Source organism: Cryptomeria japonica, chromosome 3 (genome assembly GCF_030272615.1).
Source record: "Cryptomeria japonica chromosome 3, Sugi_1.0, whole genome shotgun sequence".
NCBI lineage: Eukaryota > Viridiplantae > Streptophyta > Pinopsida > Cupressales > Cupressaceae > Cryptomeria > Cryptomeria japonica.
Genome location: NC_081407.1, coordinates 296545448 through 296563293, shown reverse-complemented (window position 1 = coordinate 296563293; position 17846 = coordinate 296545448).

Here is a 17846-nt window from a genome sequence, read left to right as displayed (position 1 = left end):
TTTTTTAAATGGGGCCGATGTGGGTACTGATCTGAATGGAGATTGCAGCAGCAACTTTCTTTGTACTTTGGGAATGCCAGTGTAATGCAGCTGCACCAGATCTTGGGAATAATGACAATGGTTTGTAAAAGCAAACTAATGGATCTCCCAGCATATGTACATGTTTTGAATGTTTATGAGATTGTTGAGCTTGGCATGCATTGGACATCTGAACATAAAGCAGTTTCAGATTTTCACTACAAGCCAATCTCATCAAACTCATAAAAAATCTAAGTATGTGAATATAGTGGGAGTTCCATTGGTTCAGCTTTACAAACCATTATCATTCTGTCCTTGTACATAACAATTCTCAAAGTATGGTGTGTTAGACATTGCATCCCTAAATATGAAGAAACTTGATATTGCCTTCTCCATTCAGATAATACATACTCACATCTGCGGCATCTTCAAAAAGCCAGTAAATATTTTAGATCTGCATTAAAATGCTTGAAAAAAAGCTAATTGTCTTGTACTCCCTAACTCTTTGCCCTAAGTGAGTGTCTCTAATTTCCCATCTCTGTTCTGCAGATCTATAAATCAAAACAACTAATTTATTTGTCTGGAGAAGATAAAGATTTGCTATTATAACAATTACCTGATAGGTGTTTTTCTGTGGATCAAATTTGATGTGCCCATCCCCAACATCATTATATCTTTTCTTGTATTGTAGTATATTTTATCAAGTTCTGCAAAGTAAAGAATATGTGCTTTATGTCATTAGAATGTAAGAATGTGCTCTTATCTTATTTTATATATATTTGCTAATTTTAGATCTTATTTTATATGTATTTGTTGATTTTAGAAGTTAACAAAAAATTGCAAAGAATGAAGAAGTTATATTGTTTGTATATCTGCTAATATTGATTTTGTTTCAGTTCAAATTGTTATAGCTTAATAAACTGGCTGAAACTTTGTAAAAATATTAAGATAAAAATAATTTTTAAAAATTTCTAAAATTGTTTAAAGGGAGCAACTTTTTTTCTTTTTCTTATTTAATATTATATTCAGAATCACTTGCATCGCCCCATTATCTGCCTTCTAGTGTGATTTGTGCTGTGGGGATTATATTTGTGTAATTCAGAAAATTGAGGGCTATGTATGGCCAGAGGTTTATCCGTATCAATGTCTATCAATGTCCTTCTTGGCTTTTAGGGTTCCTGGATTGTATGTCCATATTCTTTGCCGTGCACCAAGTTAATCTCATCTTACCACATTCTACTCATGTTCTCAACAGCTGTAACTCATTCGATGAGGCCATTTAAAGAGAAAAGTGAATTCCATTCTGAAATGGGTCTGGGGTTTGGAGAATTGATATATCCGGTGTGATATTTAGTATCTAGAAGATGTACAAACCGGCCATTACTGACCTGTTCTGCTGTGTGAACTATATTCTTTATCGATTTCATTTTATTTCTAATAACTATGTTGGAAAATCAGGCCTACCAGCTATTGGACTGTGGTGAGTGGTCCTATAAAAGACCAAAGTTGGTTTGGAGGTCGTAGCCAAGCTAGGTTATTTTATTTTCTGTTTTCTCGAATGAATGAAATCTATGTGCTCTTTCTTCAATAACAAGTCTTAAAAAGCGTTCAGATTCAAAATATAAAATTTTGTGGTTATAATAGAAATGTTTCAGATTCAAAATATAAAATTTTGTGGTTATATTAGAAATGTTCAGATAGTAGTATGGTTATAAAATTTGGGTAATTCAGAAAATTGAGGGCTATTTCAGCCATATAAATTCGATAGAAGTAGATGCCATTGAGGGCTTTTGCCCACGACCTTTAGGGTTTATAGGTTTTCTTCTTGGCTTTTAGGGTTCCTGGATTGTATGTCCATATTATTTGCCCTGCCCCAATATTATTTTATTTTCTGTTCTCTCGAATGAATGAAATCTATGTGCTCTTTCTTCTTAGATTTTATCCTTTGCCGTATTCTGTTATCTATTCTAAACCAAAATATATGGACAGTTTTCTGAAGCAATTTGATTAATTTGTTTCCATTTTGTTTAATCTGTGCCTTCAATAAAGTTTTCCAAATACTTTAAGATTCAAAATATTAATCTGGGTTATATTGGAAATTATCTTTTGGTTATATTAGTTCAGATAATAATATATTTTATAATGTTTGAGAAATAAAGATTATGTTTATTATGTTTATTTTTGTTATTACAATGTAAAAAATTGTCATTGTCTTAATTTAAGTGTTTTTTCAATCTTTACATTAATATCATAGCAATTAAAAAAAAGGTGACCAGGTTGTATAGCTTGTATTTCTGTTAAACAATAGGTGGGTATTTTAGATTGAGTTAATATTAATTATTATTTAAGTTCATGTTATAATTGTTTGGTAGGATGGTTAAAAACTTGACAAAAAATTTATAAGAAACTTCTTTTTTTTTTTCTAAATCTAAAATTGTTTAAACAAAACAACTAATATTATTTTTTTGTACCTAATGTCATACCAACCATTGTGTTAATGCCCCATCCCTTCAAAGATTTTAATTATTTTTTTTTTTTCACAAATGAAATATAAAAATTGACAACCTTCTTATACCATTGTTCTTAATTGCTTGAAGAGAGTTAAGAATTAAAAAAAGAAGAGAGAAGATAGTTAAAAGATTATTTAAAAAAAAAATCTTTATTATGATTCTCTAAGTTTATTGAATATACAATAAATCATGTTCTTTGTATTTTAGATCAGTTAAAAAAAAAAAATTATAGTTTTTTTTCCGTTGAGAAAGGGGTTAATCTTGAGTGTAATAAACTTAAGTTTAAGTGAAGGTTTTGTTGGAAATTTGATAGAATGGAAAAGACTTCTAACCTTGACACTCTCCCTTATTCATGGCTCTTAGAATTGTTTCCCTTCAGCAGTTCCCCTTCATGTAATTACCTCATAAAAACATATTGATATTTGGAGATATTTATGAATGTTGTTTTACAAAGCAAAAGAAACAATTTGTATATTTTAAGTTCATAGAAGAATATAAACTATTTAAGAGTGTATAGATTCAATTAGTTGAAAATGTGATAAGGTTTTATTGCTTGTATATCTATTAAAAAATTGGTACGTATTTAAGATAAATTGAGTTAATATTATTTTTTGTCTAAATTTATGTTGTAATAGTTGGATAGGTTAGTTGAAAATTTGTCAAAATATTTAGAGAAAAGTTGATTTTTTTTAAAAATTCAGAAATTGTTTGAAGAAAAAAATATTATTATTTTTCTTTATACAGTGTTGTACCAACCATTGTGCTAACATCTCATCACTTCAAAGATTTTAATTAGTTTCCATTTCTCCCAAATGAAATATGAAAAATAACAACATAACAATAGTATAGGAGGAAAGAAAATGGTGTAGTTACAAGTACAAATAGAATACACAAGAGGTTGGGTGTCTCTAAAGGTAGTAATAGAAGAACTCATGCCTATAAAAGGGAATATAGTGCCAATGGGGATGAAAAAATTATTGACATTTTAGCATTAAAATTTTTAAAAGTTTTAAGCTATGCTGAAGCACTTGAATGAGATTGATACAAGATCAAAAACCTTAAAGATAAGAAGAAATGATGTATGTTAGTCATCCTAGGAAAGGGGGCAAAGAAGAAACCTAATAAAATATAGTACAAGAGGGTAGATAAGATTGCCTTAAGAGGCTATGAGTAGGAAGAGTGAGTAGCCTAGAAGTGAAGAGTAATAACTAAGATAATGCATCCAACAAGCTACAAGATGTTGGTGTAACAACTAAGACAAAGGAAAAGGCTACCCATGAGATGTAATTAGCTAAGTGGATAGCCATGTTAGAGATAAGTAAAGAGGGGAAGAATAAGCATCAATTTTTAACTAACATTTTTTTTAATTTGTAGGTCTACATTCATGTTATAAAGAGGAGGAAGAGATACTTGTGATGGAGGATGAGGTTTGAAGAGAGACTTGCCAATAGGAATAAGGAATATAGATGCTAGTGTGTAAACTTAAGGATGGAGAGATATTTGACAAAAAAGAGTAGATAATTATGCAGATAGAGGAGCATGAAAGAGAAGTAACAACCAAGGAAATTATACAAGTTGCTGGTATTTTCCAACAGATCTTTCCACTTGAGGAGAAAGGCAAGAAAGAGTTTCATGAGGAAGTTACAAAAGAGCAATACAGACATGATGAATGGTGCATAAATTTTCTTGCGAATGAATGAAACAAAGAGAATAGGGTTTAGATATGATGCAAAAGATGATACAAAGAGGTGTAACAAAGGAAAAATGAAATCATCAATATGTAAATAAATTTGATGTAGTTACAAAGGTGCTACGAGTTGGAGTGGTAGAAAATCATAGAATGATGTTGATACTAGTAAGATTACAAAAGAACTATAGAAATTTTGATAATAGATTATGTTTGAGTGGAGTTTACAGTTAAGCAGATTCCAAGTGCATGCAATAAATGAAGTGAACTATGAAGATTGACATGTTGATAATTGGACCTCCATTGTGCTACAAGTGAGAGTAGTGAGTGGTAATGAAATCATATTTATAGTTGATGGAATTTATAAGGGTGAGAAAAATGCCATAAGGATAATGTTGCAAGTAGATACAATAAGAAATAAAGAACTACTAAGTGTTGAGGAAAAAGAGGAGAGGATGCATGATGATTTGTATAAAGTGTTAAAAGTAATTATAGTATATGCTAAAAAAGAAGTGGTAGAAATAAGGGGAAAGTGTGATGGTGGGATGATGCTATAGGTAGACAAGATACGTTATAATAGAAATGGACTTTCCAATATAGAAAATTTGATAGGTGAAACTTGAATAAGTTGGGGAAGAGCAAAATAAAAATGCAAGTTGTTTCAACAATGGAAAACCTATGGTTGGAAGAATGCAATGATGAGAATTGTGAACACGTGTTAAATTTAGGGGGGCACACATTCAGAAAAAAGTGCTCAATTTGGAGGACATTAACAAGTGTAGTGATGCAACAAAAGTTAGTGGTGAGAAATTAGATTTAATAGATAGCTTGTTTAAGTTTATAATGCATTCAATATTAAGTCAAGAAAATGATTTTAGGTTGAAGGGATGTGTTATAGAAACTAAGAAAATACACAGAGAAGAAATGTATAAGAAATGAAGTGCTAAATGGAGTTGAATAAAGGAGAAATAAATTAAAAATTTATCGTAAGGAAATAATTCATCATGAGAAAACTACTATAGTCTAGGAAGTGATATAGATTAAATAATAGAAAAAGGAAGTTCAATGTTTGTAATTGATATATAGAGCTATTTGCAATGTTGCAAAAAAGGGAAAAGGTATCCAAGAGGAGAAACTATTTGGTAGTTTTAATATCATAAACCATTAAAAAATAATGCGGTGTAAAGTAAGGTGAATCAAGAATGGACGAGGAAGAAATTTGACTTAATCTTTTCGCTAAATTGAAGACATTTATGATCAGATGTTTATCATATGCATGTGCTAAATGGGAATAGATAAATTCATGATCATTGACTATAACAAATATATAGGATATATGAAGAAGACGAAAAAAAAGAAGTAACTTGTGTTGAAAGAACAAAAGTGAAAAGAAGAATGCAAGACATTCAACTACAAGATAACTTGTAGCATCAAAGTATATGAATTGTAATTGAATAATATTGATAAAGAGAAATCACTCACATTTTTAAAACCCTAGGAGTTTGATGCATGGACATTATGTATGTACTACAAGCAGCCCTATTTTTTATTATTATTTTTAGTTTTGGAAGTTACAAGCTCATTAGAGAATCGCCAAGGGAGATACCATAACATTGGCATAAATTTTAAATATTGTAAAAGGGTATGGGCATAGAAATAAGGGACCAAAAGACGGTCTTAAATAGCCATTTAAAAAGAAAACAATCTTTGATAAGAAATTGAGGATAGTTATGCACACAATTTGAGATGTACAATAATAACAAGAGTTGTATTTCTCTAGAACTTCTTTATCAACTAATATGTTTTGTAATGGTGAGATCAAGGGGTTCAAATACCATAAAAAGTGCTCTGATTTTTTATAAGTAAAAATATATCATTGCATCTAGTATGGACCCCTTTTTTAAATATTAACATTGTTTATATTTCAAAAATCTCTTTAATGAAAAACTGGCTAACACCATGCATTTTATGCTTGATGGTTTTCTAATATTTCAATGAATACATAAGTTTTTACTAAAATTTTAATTTCAATACATCCTAAAAATTAAATAAAAAGAGACATATACCCCCTCAATACTTTGGGAACTAATAAAAATAACTTAAAAAATATTTTGAATGTGAAAAAAATAGTCTAGTTTAAAACATTAAAATTTCTTCCAAATTTTAATGAATGAGGAAAAATAAGACAAATATACAATACATGGTGTTTTGACGAAAAAAGAGATAATAGTATCTTTTTGTCAAAAATAGATATCAAATTTAAGATAACAATTAAGTGATTTTTATTTCCATTATAGAATGCCTCTCAACATCAATTACAACTAAAATATATCTTGATATGGTTCATTGTTCATAGTTAATGGTTTTCAATTTATGGTTGAGCATTTATAGTTTTGATTGATCTAATTTTTTTGGTTAATGATTAGATTTGCAATATTTACATTATGTTGTTTTGATCAATTAAACTGGGAAAGGTCTTGAACCCTTACATAGCAACCTACCAGTATAAAAGAGGGGTCTCACAAGCTATGAGACAGACCAACACTAAGGCCTAGGACAAGCAAAAAAGCTAGAACAAGACAAAAACCAAAAAATGGGCTGAGAACCGAAAGAAAAAAAAATTCCCCAGGAGACACAAATAGATTTTCTTACAAACTAGGGGATCTCACAACTTTTCATTCGTGGCTAAGTATATTAAGATTATCCCAAAAAGAGAGCCTTTTTAATTTAGTGACCTCCTTGGAAAAAGTGACAACTATGAAATCACCATTTCATAATTTTTTTACTAGACAACTCCAAAATTCTAGCACCAATCTCAATAGACCTCTTTCTCTTGGAATGTTTCCTATCTAGCTCCTACTATAGAACCCACATCAATGCCTTTGTCATATTCACCAAATACTTGATAAGGAAACAATCTCATCCAAATTATTCTTTAGTGCATCTTCAGTATCCTTAAGAACAAAGATAGACCTCTCCATACTCTTGCTTTATCACTTTTAGAGAATTAACATCTTCTTCCAAGGATTCCCATTTATTGAGTCTCTCGACAAGATCATTATCCATATCCCACACCAGCTCACCTTTATCCTGAAAGGACCCATCCATAGACCTAGCATCTTCTTTAGCCATAGCCTCTAGCTTATTGATATTATCTTTCATAGTAGTTAATTGAGCCAATAGCCATTTAATGATCTCATTAAATTTATTATATAAAATGCATAACTCATTCATCTTATTATAAATCTCTTCTAAACCAAGCTCTTTGAAAGAAAAAATAAGGGAATGAGGAGGGGAGACTAAGACTAATGAAAAAGGATTGGTGGCCGACCTAGATGTATTAGGAAGGGAATCATCAAGGTTCCATTCAAAGGACGTGGACCAAGAGGAAGAAGTGTCAGTTTAAATGACTTCCTCATCCATAATAGCAACAACACTCTCCCCCTTCTAAGACTAAGTTTTCACTAGGCCACCACAACTGAATAATAAAGGGGAGAGAAATTATAGAAAGAAAATTCATCTTTAAAAAGTGCCTAAAATGGTTGAGCATAGCCAAAGTTTGAGAGTGGTACCTTTTAAACCTACAATATAAATTGTTGGCATTTTTAGTTTGTTGGCATTTTTTATATAGATTGCATTAATGATATGTTGTCATTGATATCAATTCAACCAGTAATTGTATTCATGTTATTGCTGATATTGTTGTTTTTGATATTGGCTAGTAACCGGTAGGAAGAGATTTGTGGAAAATGTTGTAAACCGGTATGTTAAGTTTGTGAGTTGAACCAATAAACCGGTTTAAAGGGTTCAACCTTTCTATGTAATGTAATAGGTAAACCCTATCAGTTGTTAAACCCTAACTGATCAAGTTTCTTGGTTTATTATCTAATGAGCGGTAATGATGGAGACACATGTGATCATTGTATAAGGATAAGTTCATATTGTTTTGGCATGTTTGTTTATTGTCTAGGGAAGGAGCAAAGTGGACTGCATCTATTGCACATCGCGTGATGAGTTATAAAGTCCAATGAAGCAGTGATCATGGAGCGGGTGGAATTTTCTTGAAGAATGTGAAGAGATTGTTATGATTTATAATGGTCAAGATTGTACTGACTTGTTTGTAATCTCGATGATGAGAATTAGGTTTTTATTGTGTTACCGACCTTATTGATTTGTATTTAAGGTCAATGAAGGTGTTTGTAAAAGTTGTTGACAAGATTGGTAGAAACCCGTTGAGTGTGTATTTGCCTAACCGATGAATGGATCTGCACTTTGAGTAAAGGTAGATTGAAGCTTAAAAGGATCTGATCAAGCAAATATAGTGCTATTCAGACAGATCAAGAAAACCTGTTGTTTTCTAACAATTATAGCAGAAGTGAAATCCCTTAACCGGGTAAGCTCTAACAAGCTTCATTACTTATTAAATCCTCTAATAAGGTGGTCCATTAGCTTGGATTCTTAAATCCTCTGGCGAGGTTACTCCTAACATGGTATTATGCTTTTCATCAAGGCATATTTGTAAATCCCTTAACCGGGTGATTCCTAACTGGAATTAGTTCTTAACAAGCTTGGCTCCTAACAGGGCAAACATCAGAAGAGTTCAAATAGCTATCCTTGTGAGTCTCATCTCATCGTGGTTTTTACCTATTTGGGTTTTCCATTTATAAACATTTGTGTCAAGTGGTGAATGTTTTTGTGGTTATGATCTTATTTGTTGATTTGATTAACTTATGATAAGTCATGATAACTAGAAGCATTAAGAGATGAATATGTTGAGATATGATTAAGCATTGTTGATGTTTACAAGATTGGAGTTGTTTACTCTTAAGTTGTCATAACAGTCAAACCGGTTGATGTCAAGTATTCTTATGAATATTGATCTTGACTGTGATATGTTTACTTTGTGTGATTGAATTTGAGTTTGGAAAATTTGTATTAGTTTTTCAGTATACTGATTCACACGCCCCCCCCTCTTAGTATTCTACCAGATACTTATTCTTTCATCATACCATCAATTGGTATCAGAGCGTCTCACATCCTCTTTAATCTAAAAGCCTAACATCTAGAGGAAAGGATCTTGTTGATCATGATGAAGAAAGAAGGTCCAAAGTTCAACAAAGATAGCAGTAGAATATGGAGTGATAGAATGAAGATTTACATTAAGAGTCTTGGTAGTCAATATTGGCATCATATAGAAATTAAGTATATTACACCAACTAGAACCCTCACTAATGATCAAAAGAAAGAACAAGAAGAAAATCATCAAGAGTTAGAGGCTATTATTAGTTCCATGTCTGGTGCTAAATATGTATATGTTCATGACCATGAAATTGCATATGAAGTATGGAAAAAACATGAAGAGATTTATAGCGATGATGAACATGTTAAGATTGCTAAAGAGGAGAGTCTAAGAGGAAAGTTTGATGACCTAAGAATGTTTGAAGGTGAGAATATCCAGAATTATGGTCAAAGGATAAAAGAGATAGTTGGTGAAATAAAGAGTGTAGGAGCGAAAGTGGAAGATGCCATAGTGATTAGTAAGGTACTGAGAACCCTGCTACCGGTCTATGCTATCCGAGTTGCAGATATTCAGGAGCTGAAATCCATTGACAAGACAAAGGTAACTCTTGACTCTATTATTGACAAACTTACTGCCTTTGAATTAAATGGCTATGATAGTAGTGTACAAATATTAGAATCCGCATTCAGAGCTTCTATGTCTAACCCATCTGTGAGAAGAAGTAGAGATACTGACCATAGGTATGAATCTAGATCCAGTAGAGATGCTGATGATGAAGACAACTTAGTGGAACTTGAAGCATTATTGGCAAAACAACTGCCTAGAGGCACTGGTAAATATAGAGGTAAGCTACCTTTAAAATATTTTGCATGCAATAGGATTGGTCATATAGAAGATAATTTTCCTAATGGTGAAAATGAATACAAGAGAGACAAATTTAAGAAGAATAAGGGTAAAGGAAAGAGAGATTGTCTTGTAGCTATTGACAGTGGTATTACTGATGAAGAATCTGATGATGATGCTAGTGAAAATATTGTGTTTGTAGCTATTAAGGAAGAAATATCATATCAGAAGGCACTAGTATCCAAGATGGATAACTCTGATGATTGGATCATTGATATTGGTTGTTCACATCACATGACAGGTGATCGGAGAAAAATTCTTTCCCTGAAGGAATTTGATGGCGGTGTTGTCAGATTTGGCAATGACTCGCCCTATATGGTTAAAGGTAAGGGAGTTATTTCTCTTAATGGGAATAGTAGTGCTGACAATGTCTATTGGGTTGAAGGCCTAAAGAACAATCTTTTGAGTGTGGCACAACTTAATGATAAAGGATACCCACTAGAGTTTAGAAATGGTATGTACAAAATTTTTGACAACAAAGGTGAATTGATTGCAATCGGGAAACAGACCAGAGGTAATCTATTTCATCTTAATCCTAAATTTAGAAACTATTTGATTGAAAAAATAGATGATAGTGGGCTTTGGAATAGGATATTTTGTCATATAAATTTTGACAGTAAGAGGTCTGCCTCAACTAGAAAAACCGGTGAATGCTCTTTGTAAAGAATGTCAGTTAGGAAAGATGTCTTCTTCAACTTTCAAGAGAAAGTCCTTCTCAATAGACCACTTGTTAGATTTGGTTCATACAGATCTATGTGGACCAATAAGAACAAGAAGCATTCAAGGTGACATATATTTCATGATATTCACTAATGATTGTTCAAGGATGATGTGGGTCACATTCTTGAAGGATAAGAATGAATCTTTTGGTAAATTCAAGGCATTTGGGGCCTTAGCTCAGAAAGAGAGTGGCAAAAATATTAAATGTCTAAGAATAGATCAAGGAGGTGAATTTACTTTTGAATAATTCACTAAGTACTGTGATGAAAATGGTATCAAGCGGAAGCTTTTTGCACCAAGGACACCACAATAGAATGGTAAAGCAGAGAGAAACAACTGATCATTAGTTGAAGCTATTGGGACTATGTTGATACAAGGAGGTGTAGATATTTGTTTTTGGAAAGAATCTCTAAGAACACCTGTCTACACAATGAACCGAGTTCTGGTGAAAAGAGGTAAGGACTAGACCCCTTATTAATACTAGTATGGGATATCACCTGATGTTAGCTATTTTAAGATATCTGGAAGCAATTATTTTATTAAATGAGGTGATTTAACAACCAGACATAGAGGATTGTTGAGAGTGTTGATGTTCGTGTAGATGAATGTCCTGAAGTCTCAGAAGAAACCAGTTCTAAGAAAAAGGATGAAGACCCTTGCATTTTGATTTTGGAACCTAAAACTATTAAATCAAGAACCAATATAGCAAATCCTAATGTACTTGTTCAACCCGAACAAATAATTTCAAAAGAAGATGATAATGAAGAAGTTGAACCTAAAGAGAATGGTCATGTTATTCCTAGGTATGTGAGATTGAATCGTAGTCCTGAACAGATTATTGGGGATAAGGATGCTGGAGTACTAACTAGAAGAAGAATAACAGAGAAATCTTGCATGATCTCCACCTTTGAACCTAAAAGTGCTAAGGATGCATCTGGTGATGATCATTGGGTTAAAGCTATGGAGGATGAATTGGATCAAATTGAGAAGAACAACACTTGGACCCTGGTACCCCAACCAGTAAAAAAGAATGTTATAGGTACTAAATGGGTGTTCAGAAACAAGTTAAATGAAGATGGTGTTGTAGTTTGCAATAAGGAAAGATTAGTCTACAAAGGTTATGTGCAAGAAGAAGGAGAAGATTATGGAGAAACTTTTGCACTAGTAGCAAGACTGCAAGGTGTCAGAACTTTACTCGCATTTACAGCTCATAAGAACTTCAAGGTATACTAGATGGATGTTAAGTCTACATTTTTGAATGGGGTATTGAAAGAAGAGGTTTATATAGAGAAGCCCGATGGTTATGCATTGACAGATGAGGAAGACATAGTATGCAAATTGCATAAAACTTTGTATGGATTAAAGTAGGCACCCAGAGAATAGTCTGAACGACTTCATACACATCTAATGAAGATAGGCTTTGCTAGAACTAGTGATGACAACAACATTTATCTCTAGTCTGAATGAGATGAAATACTAGTCAGTGAAGTATTTGTTGATGACATTATATTTAGAGGTAATGATGACATGAGAAATAGTTTGTGTAGATGAAATGAAGAATGAATTTGAGATGTCATTAGTAGGGGAAATAAAAAAATTCATAGGCTTGGAAATACAACAAATGACTTGAATGGTATTTTCATTACTCAATCTAAGTATGTGAAAGAGGTTTTGAATACTTTTGGTATGAGTGACTGTAAACCAGTTGGAACCCCAATGGTTACAGGTTGTAAGTTGTCCAAGGAAGATGCATATAAGTCTATAGATGAAAAGGAATATAGGTCAATGATTGACAAATTATACTATGTTGTTCACAGTCAACTGGATATTTCCCATGCAGTTGGTATTGTTGCTAGATTTTAGAAGAATCTAAAGGAAGCACATCTGATGGCAACCAAGAGAATTTTCTGATATCTAAAAGGTACTGTTGACTATGGGTTATGGTATCCATATGGTGTAAATTTTGATTTGAAGGCATACACGAATGTTGATTGGGAAGGAAATATTGATGACCGGAAGAGTACTACCGGTGGAGCATTCTTTCTAGGAGGAAGGCTAGTTTCATGGAGTAGTAAAATGCAGAGTTCTACTTCACAATCTACTACTGAAGTTGAGTATGTAGCACCTTATATGAATTCCACACAATCTATTTGGATGAGGCACATTTTGGAAGGTTTTAAGATGAAAATGTTAGAACCAATAAAGATTTTGTGTGATAATAAAAGTGCAATAAAAATTTCAAAAAATCGTACTTTGTAGGCAACGACTAAGAACATTGAATTGAAGTATCACTTCTTGAGGGAAAAAGTTAAAAGTAAAAATGTCATCTTGGAGCATGTTTCTATCAAAGAGCAACTTGCAGATATCTTTACCAAACCTCTGCCTAAGACCACTTTTGAGTATCTTAGAAGTCAATTGGGGGTTGTCCATCTTCATGAGGTTAGTTGAGCATGATGTTGATTGCATGAGTCCCTAAATTACTTGTAGAATATTACATGGATTGATGAAGATGTGGATGTATTCCATAGGGGGAGCCTCAAGTTGTAGTATGTTGTCGATGCATAGTGAGAGAAGAATTACATATTTTTACTTTCACTTTGGCATTGCTATCAAAGGGGGAGAAGAATTATGTGATTGAGGAGATAAATTATGTGTCAGATTAGGTGAACCAATGGTACGCTGAAGAAAAACAGAGCAAGGTGAATACTTGGTAAACCAAACCAAGATTCCTATTCACCAATCTCAGCAACAATCAGAGGCATTGATATTTGTATTGCCAAAAATGCCAAAGGGGGAGATTGTTGGCATTTTGCATATAGATTGCATTAATGATATGTTATCATTGATGCCAATTGAACCGGTAATGGTATTCATGTTATTGTTGATTTTTGTTTTTTATATTGGCTAGTAACCAGTAGGAAGAAATTTGTGTAAGATGTTGTAAACCGGTATGTTAAGTTTGTGAGTTGAACCAGTAAACTAGTGTAAAGGATTAAACCTTTCTATGCAATGTAACCAGTAAACCTTATCAGTTGTTAAACCCTAACCGATCAAGTTTGTTGGTTTATTATTTGATGAGCGGTAATGATGGAGACACATGTGATCAGTGTATGAGGATAAGTTCATTTTTTTTTGGCACATTTGTTTATTGTCTAGGGAAGGAGAAAAGTCAATTGCATCTAATGCACAACGCATGATGAGTTACAAAGTTTGATGAAGTGGTGATCATGGAGAGATTGGAATTTTCTTGAAGAATGTGATGAGATTGTTATGATTTGTAATGGCCAAGATTGTACCAAATTTTTTGTAATCTCGATGATGAGAATTAGGTTTTTATTGTGTTACCAACCTAATTGATTTATATTTAAGGTCGATGAAGTTGTTTGTAAAATTTATTGGCAAGATTGGCAGAAACTTTTTGAGTGTGTAGTTGCCTAACCGGTGAATGGGTCTGCACTTTGAGTAAAGGCAGATTGAAGCTTAAAAGGATTCGATCAAGAAAATGTAGTGCTATTCAGACAGATCAAGAAAACCTTTTGTTTTCTAACTATTATATGAGAAGTGAAATACCTTAACTAGGTAAGCTCTAACAAGCTTGGTTACTTATTAAATCCTCTAACAAAGTGGTCCATTAGCTTGGATTCTTAAATCCTCTAGTGAGGTTACTCCTAACAGAGTATTGTGCTTTTCATCAAGGCATATTTGTAAATCCCTTGACCAGGTGATTCCTAACCAGAATTAGTTCTTAACAAGACTAATTGTAAAGCTTTAACAGGCTTGGCTCCTAATAGGGTGAACTTCAGAAGAATTTAGATAGCTATCCTTGTGAGTTTCATCTCACCGTTGATTTTACCTATTTGGGTTTTCCACATATAAACATTTGTGTCAAGTGGTGAATGTTTTTTTGGTTATGATCTTATTTGTTGATTTGATTAACTTATGTTGGTATTTGATGAACCAGTATGTGGGCACATGTTGATATGATAATAATGTATGTTGTCATTGATGTCAATAAGTATAGATTAGCTAGTATGAAGATTGGAAGTTGTTGTTATTTAATGGTCAAGTTGAAGAACCAGTATGAAGAGATGTAGTGAATTGGTGTTAGGGTTTCACTAAGTGTAACTACCAGTTGGTAGTCTCAACTCTAGGGTTTCTAGTTTGGCAATATAGCTTGTAAGATGCAACTGATGATATTATGTGATGAGTTAGCTAAGAAATGAGGATGAGATTGTGATGCCACGTCAATTCTGTGCACATGAAGGATTTCCTTGAGGATATTTCATGTGAAGGATCGACTGCATTAAATGTCAACCTCAAGAATGAACATTTTTCTTAGTGGTATGAGAAGAAAGCGTGATGGGTTATAGATTTCTATGTGCGGTGAAGAGTGGATGATGCAGAATGAGTTGTGATCTATTTGAGATTGTTTCATTCTATAAAAAAAGTTTGAACGGCTAGGATTGGACTGCCTATATTTGTAAACCTAAATGACTAGGGTTTAGGGTTTATGCTACCGACCTAATTGTTGTCTATAAAGTTGCTGATGTTTGTTATTGTAAGTTGTTGGAAAACATTGTGTATGTATCCAAGTGATGAGATACTTGCCAGACCAGTGAGAGAAAACTACAGAGTATGGTTGCAGAGTAGAGGAACTGAAAAGGATCTTCCTTAGCATATAGTGCTATTATTAGATCAGAGTTTTACTTGTTGTCTTCTAACCATTTCAATAGAAAGAAAATCCCTGTGTCGGGTAGCTTTAATAGGCTTACTGTAAATCCTCTAACCAAGTGACTCAAGTTCATTGAGGTCGTTAAATCCTCTAGCAAGGTAACCTTTAACAGGGTTTCAACCTTTAAAAAGGTTTCAACCTTTAACAGGGTATATAGACATCCCTTAACTAGGTGATCTTTAATAGGATCGGTTACTAGCACAACCTTATTGTAAATTCTTTAACCAGACTAGGCTCCTAATAGAGAAAGGTTCAAAAGAGTTCAAAACAAGCTTGCAGGTATTCATCCCCACCGTGGTTTATCCCATTTGGGTTTCCACGTGAAAAAATTTGTGTGTCATGAGTTGTGCATTTTCATGTGATGATTAAGGATTCTTTGTTTAAGTGATTATACATGCAGAGCTAATGGTTATGGTATTGCTGATATATCACATGCATATGTTTATGGGTGAAGTAGTTATCAGGTATTGAATGTATTTTAAAGTATTCAGTTTTACCTGTTTATATTTTCTAAAATCTTATCGTGTTTAACCGATATTGCCATGTTTAAGTTTAGTAATGAAGGCAATTGGTTAAGATTGTTTTAACTTGATATGTTGTGAAGAAGTTTTCATATGTAATGATTCACCCCCCCTCTCAGTACCAGTTAGGGTATTTGTTGTTCATCATTATTCATCAATTGGTATCAGAGCAACTCCAAGTCCTCAGCAATATAAGCTTAACCGCTTGAGGAAAAAGATCCTGCCTTAATGATAAAGAGGGAAGGTTGTAAGTTCAATAGTGATAACTTCAAAATATGGAAGGACGAAATGAAGATCTATATGAAGAGTTTGGAAGCTCTTAGCAGTAGTTTGTCTAGTATTGAGCTCATTGATGTACAAGATAAGGACACTCCTAAGGATGTATGGGACACTTTGGAAACTATTTATGGCAGTGATGAACATGTCAAGCAAGCTAAGGAAGAGAGCCTTAGAGGAAAATTTGAAGACATGAGGATGGTTGAAGGTGAAACCATTCAACAATATGGCATAAGGATCAAGACAACTATTGGAGATATCAAGAGCATTGGTGGAACAATTGATGATGCCACCATTATCAGTAAAGTTTTGAGATCATTATTACCAGTCTATGCAATCAGAGTTGCTGCTATTCAATAACTAAGGTTTATTGACAAAAACAAGGTATCCTTAGACTCTATCATTACAAAGTTGACTGGATATGAGTTGAATAGCTATGATGGCAGTGTTTAGAAGACTGAGTCAGCTTTCAGAGCATCTGTTTCACCAACCAGAAAAGGAAAAGAAGTAAGTACTAGTTATGAATCCATGCAAAGCAGAGGTATGGATTATGAAGAGATTCCAATGGAGTTTGAAGCTCCTCTTGCCAAGAGACTTCCAAAGGGAACTGGAAAATATAGAGGCAAGCTTCCTTTAATACGTTTTTCCTGCAATAAGATAGGACATATAGCTATTAACTGTCCTAACAATGACAATAAGGATAAATCAGAGAGGTTTAGAAAGTATAAAGAAGGAAATAGAAGAAATTGTCTTGTTGCAGTGGATGAAGGTGATATTGATGAAGAATCTGAGAATGAAGAGAATGAGGACATAGTGTTTGTAGCTGTAAAGGAAGAAGTGTCTGACAAGAAAGCACTCGTCTCTCGCATTGACAACTCTAATGAGTGGATTATTGATAGTGGTTGTTCTCACCACATGACTGGTGATTCGGTAAAGTTTTTGTCTCTAGAAGAATATGATGGAGGTGTTGTCAGATTTGGCAATGATGCACCATGCCTAGTAAAAGGAAAAGGATCCATCTCACTAAATGGAAAGAGTAGTGCGGATGATGTCTACTGAGTAGAAGGTCTTAAGCATAACATGTTGAGGGTCGCTCAACTAAATGATAAAGGACTCATTCTGGAGTTCAAAGGTGGAGTTTGCAGTATAATTGGAAAGAGTGGTGAACTTATTACCACCAGTAAGCAGACCAGAGGTAACTTGTTTCAGCTGAATGCAAAGATAAGTCAGTGTTTGATGTCAAAGTTTGATGACAGTTGGATATGGTACATAAGACTTTGTCATATGAACTTCGATAATATTGTAAAGGAAAGTAAGTTCAAGGCAGTAAGAGGATTGCCTTTGTTGAACAAATCAAAGAATGATTTATGCAGAGAATGTCAACTTGGGAAAAAGTCTTCCTCAACTTTCAAAGGTAAGTCTTTTTCAGGAGAAAACGTACTTGATCTTGTGCATACTG